The following is a 9,365-nucleotide window of genomic DNA, read 5'->3' on the forward strand; positions in this document are numbered from 1 at the left end:
AGGAGCCCATACACTGGCCTGAGATCCCGAAGATATAAGTGAAATTGCATCCTCTGTAAGAAAATGTAAGATTTATGACCTATACTTTGCCATAATGATGGTATACAGGAGTAGCTAAAGTGGTGTTTTGTTATTGTTTTTGTTACTGTTGTGGTTTTGAAGAATCAGTAAAACTTTATTAAAGTTTTCGAGTAATGTAAGACGTGGACTGTAATGCCTACAGTAGTCGAGGGAACAGCCCCTTAACTTAATGTCCTCCTATATTAAATTTTCCTTAGAGCCCATTGAGTGGATTCTTTTTCTCTCACAAATGCATATCTAAATGAATATGAGTCAATTTATTACATGAAATATTACTTTACAGAGGGTTTATCATAAATGCATTCATTTCTTAAATTGAAAGAGGCTCTGCAATGTTTTATAAAGATAGCATTGATTATATTTAATTACATTAAGTAGCTCTGCAAAATATTTCAGAACTGAATACCATTTGCTGTTTTATAATGTAGCTACATCCAAGATGATTTCTTTTGTACATTTACTAAGATTGGGCTGCTAAGTATATTTTTGGCCAATTATTATTAATATTTTTCATCCATAATATGTGTTTAGGTAGGTACTGTTTTTCCTTTTTGATAACACCTGTGATTTTTCCCATGTGCAGGATCCTAATTCCTATATTCCAAAACAGAAATAATTAGTAGGATTATCAGTCAGAATAGGAAAATATAATAATTTTAGTCATGTAAGTTTCTGACTATTGAATAGCTATACTATTAACTTGGTATTCATAGGGTTGTCTCTAGTTCTCGATAATATCACCATCTAACTTGCATATTTCAGTTCTATTTGTTTTAGTTTGATGATTTGCTTACTTAAACCAAATTTATCCAAGCTAGTATGGCTAGTATTATTTGTTTAACAAGTAGATGAGTTAAAGGTCAAAAAAAAAAGCAATTCACTTACATACATGTATAATACAACCACAAAATCATTAAGATAAGCAAAATAGGTTCAATGCAAGCAACAACTGAGGTGGCCAAGGAATGACTAGGTGCTAGGGGACCTAATCGTAGAGAAACTGTTCAAATTCAGTGCTAAACTTGACTCTGCACTTCAGGGACATCCAATAGAAAGTGGGGTTGTGATATGTTACAGATCATACCCGTGTGTTGGGGTGGACAAATCTCCCTACCTTGTACTTTAGGAGATGCACATCCCACAGGGGGCTTAATTGACATAAGAAAGGAAATTCCAAAGTTTGTCTAAAAGGGAGGGTAATTCTATCCCACTAACATGTAAACCCATTAATAAAGAGCAGGAGATGTTAGCTCACGGCTCTGTGAGATTCATGATATTTTTCGGAGTATAAGACGCACTCCCCCCAAATTTGGGAGGAAAATGGGGGTGCGTCTTATAGTCTGAGTGTAGCTTACTTGGCTTGCTGTGGGGGGGGGGGTGGCAGTGGAGCGGGGTCACAGGTTATTAAGTATTTTACCAAATTTTTTGCTTCAAAAATTTTTTTCCTATTTCCTTCCTCTAAAACCTAGGTGCGTCTTATGCTCCGGTGCATCTTGTAGTGTCATGCAGGTGGCCAGGTGACTGATGGATTGCCTTGCAGCAGCAGAAAGCTCAGAGAACACAGGGCGTTTGGTCTTAAACATTTTTGTTCTTATACCACCTAACGTAAATTTGAAAAGCCATATACCCCCTTGAACGTTTTAAAATTAATATCTAAAAATTTCCATGAGAAGTTTGAAAAGTAAAAGGATGTAATTTCTAGTATATTTTAACCATGCATTTTAAAGTTGAAACTTTTATAGTATTTTTGAAACTAAAAGAGACAACTCAAATACCATTTATGTTTGATACCACTGTTATCTATTTAAAATACATCAACAAGTTTTTCTTAAATAGTCCAAAATTTTACATTGTTTCTATTCTCTTTGAACTCATGTTTCCCTTCTACTTCCACTGTAGAATTATTTTTGGGGATGAATTATTATTGAAATAACTATTGACATTCAATTGCTTAAAACAGTGCAATGGTGTAAATTTCTAGAAGTTATTTTCTTACTGGTAAGTATGATGGTCTTTCCATTCAGACTTTCTTCCTTCACACTTCCCATTGTGTTGGGTATTTTTGGAGTCTTTGTGGGCAGTTTTGGAGAACCAGTTAAAAGGAAATTGAATTGGGGACCACGGTGTGTTTTTAATGGGTTATATATCAATGAGGTTGACAGTCACTTCTGCATATAGTTAGGTAACAGCTAGCCCTGTCCAAGTTAAGAGTCACACCTACACGACGAAGTCAACTCACCTGAAGTCTTGGCCCAAAAATGCAGGGCTAGCGGTGGAACAGTGTGGCCCTGATCACTAGCGCCCGGAGATGGAGGTGGCAGGAAAGAAACGAAGCTGAAATTAATGAAGACGAAAGCTGGTCTGTGGAAAACTGTTAGCAAAGGTTTTCATAAATACCTGGTCAAAATGGAAGTTCTCACTTACCAGGGATATACTTGATAATTCAGCAAATATAATTATAATTTGTTCACTCTTTTGATAGAAATCACACAAAATAGTATTTCTTTGTCAGTCACAAATCTCTAACAATACTACAAACAGCATTTATGTCTGTGAGCGAAGTCACATGTTTTATGCATCTAAATGTCAATAATAATTTTAAAAATTGTTTAGGCAGAATAAGGGAATACCAAATCATATTCCTATTCTCTTTATAAAATTGATATATTGAAATCATTATTATACCAAGAGGTTATTAAAGAGTATACAGGCAAAAAAAAAGAAAAACTTTAAAAGTAAGTTAGAAATGTGTCAGGCACTGCCATGGTCTGAATATTTGTGTCCCTCTCCCCCACTGCAAATTCATATTTTGAAATCTTAAGGCCCAATGTGATGGTGTTAAGAAATGGGGCCTTTGGGAGGTGAGCAGGTCAGGAGGGTGGAGTCCTCATAAATGGCTTAGTATTCTTATGAGAGAGACCCCACAGAGCTCCCCAGCCCCTTCTCCCATGTAAGGACAAGGCCAGAAGCTGCCGGCTATGAATGAGGAAGAGAACCACCAATACCTGACATGCTGGCATCATGATCTTGAACTTCCCAGCCTCTAGAACTGTGAGTAATAAATTTCTGTTGTTTATAAGCTACCCAGTGTGGCATATTTTGTTACTGGGCATTCTGAATGGATTAAGATCAGCACTTAATTAAAATAGTTATATTTACAGACTTAGAAATATGTCATCTCTTATCATCATGAAATTTGTAATGTTTTATAATTTTTAATGCCTGCCTAATTAAATATTATTGCGATTATACACATAATTTTTAAGTATAACATCTCATACTTGTTTCTGCTTAAAGAACTTTCTTTAACATTTTCTCTAATGCAGGTCTGCTGGTAATAAATGCTCTTAAAAATATTTATTTTTTATCCTTCATTCTTGAAACATTTTTTTCTAGGTTATAGAAACTAGGTTGATTTTTTTTTTCAGTATTTTAAAGATGTCATTCAACTCTGGCTTACACAGAAGCCAACGGGATGATGAGAAGTGTGCCGTGAACCTTATCTCTTTTCCTCTGTACGGGTTATGAACTGAATGTTTGTGTTCCCCCCACATTTGTGTGTGGAAATCTTAACTCCCACTGTAATGGTATCAAGAGGTTGGGGGCCTTTGAGAGAGAATGAAGTCATGAGTGAGTAGTCCTCACGAATGGGATTAGCGCCCTTATATGAAGAGATGTGGGAACTTGCCCTCGATGTCTCTGTTCTCCATCACATGAGGACACGAGAAGACAGCCGTCTGCAAACTAGGAAGCAGGATCTCATCAGAACTTTGACAAAGAAATGTTCAAGCTGCTCAGACTACAGTATTCTGTTAAGGCAGCCCAAATTGCCTAAGACAGTATGTAATGTGTCTTTTTGCTCTGGCTGCCTTCAAGATTTTCTCTTTACCTTTGATTTTTAGAAGTTAGAAAATAAAATAAAATTTCTAGTGGGTATTTTTGGTTTGGTTGTGACTTATTGATTTATTATTCATCTGGCTTAAGGTTTTCTGATCCTTTTAGCCAAAAGCTTTTGTCCATAGGAGAGAGGAGACTTAGCAGGCTTTCCCATCCTCCCTACAGCGGGGGCCGCTCCTCTCCTTTATACCTGCATCACAGATGAGACTTCCACTGGCTTCCCGCCATGCCCTAATCTTTCTCATGAGTATCGAATGCAGTTCCGTGTGGAAGCGCCAGGAATGAATGGGTGGATCACCCTGTACCTGCATCTTCCACGGGTTTTATAATACCATGCTAGTTAATGCTTAGACTTGACCATTTTGTTAAAAATTGCATGTGAATTCTTCTTTCCCATTTATAGGAAAGCCAGAAATCACAAACAACTATTATAAGAAATCTATTGTCCCCAGTAATCAGAGTAACATTTTAGTATCTTTCAACATCTATGAATTTTTCTATGTTAAAGAACATCCAAACAAAACAAGTAAGTACAAAACTGACACAGTTGTAATCAAACAAGCTTTGTGTAAAGATGAAAGGCAATATCTAAAAATATCCAAAACTGAGTCCATCTGTTCCCTGAGCAATATTACTACAGGGAGTTTTTTCCAAAGAAATAATACAACAAGACAATAAATCTGTGTTCATGATCAAATAAATGTTCACTGTGATTTTATTTATAATATTGAAAGTTGAAAACCACCTCAATGATTATACCAGGCAATGGTAAATTGAATATCATTATGCTAATTTGGTGGATGATTATAATTTCTATTATATATCTAACATAGACAGCTTAGACTTTCTTAAAACAATGATAAAAATGAGGTTAATTAGGTGTGCCACAGTGGGTTTGCAGGATCCCACATTATTGTGAATAATACTTCATGCCCACATGGAAGATTGTTACTAGATGATTAATTTGGGTGGGCTACGGCTAGCCTTAGGGGTTGGTGACTGGATGAACTAGCTGCCCCTAAACTGTGACCTAAGTATAATTTTGATAAATTAACATGGAAACAGTGTTTTCCTGTGCTGGAGTGCAGATCTAAGGCAATTTATAAACATTTTGCATATATCTACATAATCTATAAGTAACCTGTTACACTGTTAATAGAATGACTATCAAGTAGTTGTCAAGGAGACAGATAATGAGTATTATAAAAAAAGCGTTCTGTAACCATGAAGTGGGTACAAAATTCAATTAACTAATTTGAAGGCAAATTGCTGGATTCCATGTGGGTGGTGCAGAGTTCCATTTATCTAAATTAGTCAATAAAAAGTTGAAAAAAATTGCATAAAGGTGAGATAAACCAGGGAATATGTTTTAGGTGGCATAAAAGTACGCGGTGGCTGAGAGCACGTTTTGGGGTCCCCCTGTGGATACGGCAAGCAGCACTGGAATAGAAAAGCAGCACAGATCTGGCCTCACAGTCTAATCCTCCAATTCAGACCAAATTCCCAGATCTATAGCTGTATTTTTATCTTGAATCTCTACTTAAGGAACCTGGCAGTGTCAGAAAGAGAAGTTTTCACCCTTTAGTTGGGTACATGACTTTGCAAACCCAGAAAGTTGTAGAAATAAGCACAGGGTGGGGCAAAAGTAGGTTTACAGTCATGACTAAGCAAAACGCAGAGTTTATTCTTGTTTTATTATCTATTCATTGCTGCATTATTTTCCATGTGAACAGGTGTAAACCTACTTTTGCCCCCCACTGTATAAAGGTAATGAAATAAGTCTATAGAAAGTATTAGTATTGCAGTAGCCAGTTTAGGTGGAATGTATTTCAAGTCACAATCACGATTTATGTTTCTTTCTTTTTGATTTTTTTATCCTCACCCAAAGATATGTTTATTGATTTTAGAGAGGAAGGAAGAAAGAGAGAGAGACAGAGGGAAAGGGAGGGAAGAGGGACAGACAGACAGACGTTGACGTGAGAAATACCTATCAGTTCCCTCCCACCGGTGCTCTGACCGGCAACATTTCCGGTATACAGGAAAATGGAGTAAGCAATGGAGCCACTCAGCCGGAGCTTTTTTTTTTTTTTAATTTTTACTTATTGATTTTTAGAGACAGAGAGACATCGATTTCTTCCACTTATTTATGCCTTCATTGGTTGATTGTTGTTCATGCCCTAACCGGGGATTGAACCAACAACCTTGGAATATCAGGACAACACTCTAACCAATCAAGTTACCTGGCCAGGGCTGCTTTATTCTTTTAATTAGAAATTTCTGGTTGATACTAGTGACTTAAATTTGATATGCATTAGAAAATTTACTTAATAAAGCTTACACATAGTGTTTCAGTGCTTAATAAAATTGTAAATTGAATTTGTTATATTTTTTAAAGCCACTTAAGAACTTATAAAGAGTGCTTTAGTTTATAAGCTGGGCTTATTTGGAATGTGATGTATCTTAGGGAAAAAATAGTAAATTTGCATATGCAAGTTGAAATATTTCAGGGAATTCAGTGAAATAAGTTTTTTGTTTGGGTGCTAGTGATACAAGATCACTGAATATATTACACTTATTACTTAAAAATTACTAGAAGAATAAGTAAATGTGATTATATTTATTTTTAATAAAAATTATTGTACTCATCAATCAACTAAAAGAATTATAAGTTGAATTTAGAGGTTTAAGAAAAATTCAGTCTTATATTAACTACAGTTACAAGTTGTCTATTTGGGTGGCTTTACGGGATTCATTTTGCATGTAAGAGCCTCCTTTCATTGGACATGAAAATACTCACTGACATGCTAAGCCAAAGATAATTATCAATTGAACCTGAAAACATGACAAATGACCAAGTCGCTCTGGAAAATCCATTCCATTATACCATTAACACTTAAGTAGTGACATTTCTTGCACTTTAAATAAATAATACATTTAAAAAGCATTCTTTTTATTATAGAAAATCTAAAGATAATGTATAAGAAACAAATAAACATTGCTAGTAATCTGCCAAAAGAAAACCATTGCTAATATTGCAGTGTTTTCGGGCTCAGTCTTTTACTATAGTTTAAGCATAAATTAAATTAGTGACCCACTAATTTGCCATATTAAAAAAACATACTGTACACATAGGGTTGTTTTTTTGTTTGTTTTATATGATGCTTTTAAAATTTTAACTTCTTACCATGACAATATTTGCAGATTTTACACATCAGGAAGAGAGACCCAGGAGGTCTGGGTGCCATCTGATGACCTGTGATGGAGGGGGCATGGGACTGGGTGTTAGAAAGATGCCAGTGTTTACATGTTTATTAGCCGGGAAGACCTTGGACACGTTTTTGTGGAGTTTTTTAAAGATTTTATTTATTTATTTTTAGAGAGGGAAGGGAGGGGGAGAGGGGGAGAGAGAGAGAGAGAGAGAGAAACATCAATGTGTGGTTACTGGGGGTCATGGCCTGCAACCCAGGAATGTACCCTGGCTGGGAATCGAACCTGGGACACTTTGGTTCCCAGCCCGCGCTCAATCCACTGAGCTACGCCAGCCAGGGCGTTGGACACGTTTTTAACATACCCTGGTCTCGGTTCCCATACTTGTGAAGGAGAGATGATAATAACTACCAAATTTGCTTTTGAGGGAAGTGAAGAATCTGTTATTTAAAGTACATAGAACTTGGGTTCAGTCGTGATGTTTGGCTAAACCTGGGATCTGAGGCACCTCTAAGGCCGAGGGATGTCTGAGACATGGAAGAACTCTGTTCTCTCATTCCGCACCGCAGTGCCAGTTAGAGCTGTCCCTGTGTCCGCGGCAGAGCAGGGAGCATGGGGCCACCACTGCCCAGGGGGCACACAGGCTACTGCATGGAAATAAACTCACAGATCAAGGGAAAAAAGGTTAGGCACAGTAACAACGCCTGGATAAAGTATTTGTTTTTAACCACCTCTATGCATAGTGAGGGACAAGTAATTAAAAAGGACAAAAACAGGTACTTGGTTGTGCGAGGAGGCACCGTGCGTCTACCTACACCTCCATCGTGGCTGCAAGTCCCTCAAAAAGGCGCTTGGGAAAGCTCAGCAAGCACCTGAGGCCCTGGAGAGGAAGAGTTATGAAGGAAAAACAACAACAACGGGGTGGCCCTCAATTTTCAACAGGAAAATTGGAGGCTATATTCATGTGAGTCCAATTAGTACTGCTAGTCAAATTTTGTCAAATTACAGAATTGTAAATTGGTTCTTAAAAAGAAACTTTTTATGTAATCCTAAGAATTGTCCCTGTCCTGCTGTGATCGGGAACAATCCTTTCCCTGGGATGACTCTCAGAAAAGAAGCATTCCACTTATTGTAGGGGATGTTTAGAGAAAAATGAGCCTCATAAAAAAAGACCTTCTCAAAGCAATCGGGAGAAGCCGATTTTTCTCCACACGTACGTGCTGATTTCCAAGTATTCACAATCATCACTTTGCTTTGAAACTCTCCTCCAGTTCACCTGGGGCTGCGATCATTGCCAAACGGCTCTGGCAAGCTTTTTGCTCCTTCTTATCATTGTACTGATATCCAGAGTCTGAATGTTGTGGATTGTGCTGGAAACCCTCTGTAATTACGTGGGCTTTCTGTGCTCAAAGTTACCTCACCTGTTTCATCACTATGCTTTTCCAGCGGGGGAAAAGAAACCCAAGATCTAAGACATCAGTGGGAAATGGGCAGCGTGGATACTGGAGAACCAATGATACTATATCTCATTTCAAAATGAAAGCAGAATACCGGTGGCAACATTCACCCGCTTCCGCTATCAAAGGTCAACAAGTAACATCCCAGAAAGTAGAGTGATTTTTCAAGCGATCTGAAAATATTTCACACGTTTAGAAGTGAATGTTGTAACCTAATCATCCTGGTGGCCATAAATTTTCAGGCATTCCTGCCCCTCACCTTCCCCTTCATCTGAGAATCTGCACAACGTGTAGACTACCAAAGTTTTACAGCTGAAGTAGAACGCTGAAGTGATGCATCTGTGCTTTTAACGTACTCCACATTTCAATGTAATTTTAATATTTCCAGATTAAAAGTATTTAAAGAAAAGAGAGTTCTGAATACGAATATATTCCACTTTGTTGATTTGAAAATAATTCTTATTCTCACGTGTTCTTTTCAATCAGTTAGTGTTTTATTGGTGGCGGGGCCAAGTGTTGAAAGGAAAAAAGTGGGAATAGCATCAAAGATGTAAAAGGCTCTATTTCAGTATCAAATGCCATTATTGAGGTTGGTTATCTGATCTCTGCAGTTTTGAAACTTTTAAAATCAATGTCTTTTCTACATTGACATGCAAAAGCTTATTATAAAGGGTGGGGCAAAAGTAGGTTTATAGTTGTTTGTATGTAAAATAATATAATAAC

Source organism: Phyllostomus hastatus, unplaced genomic scaffold (genome assembly GCF_019186645.2).
Source record: "Phyllostomus hastatus isolate PE091 unplaced genomic scaffold, TTU_PhHast_1.1 phas_scaffold_78, whole genome shotgun sequence".
NCBI lineage: Eukaryota > Metazoa > Chordata > Mammalia > Chiroptera > Phyllostomidae > Phyllostomus > Phyllostomus hastatus.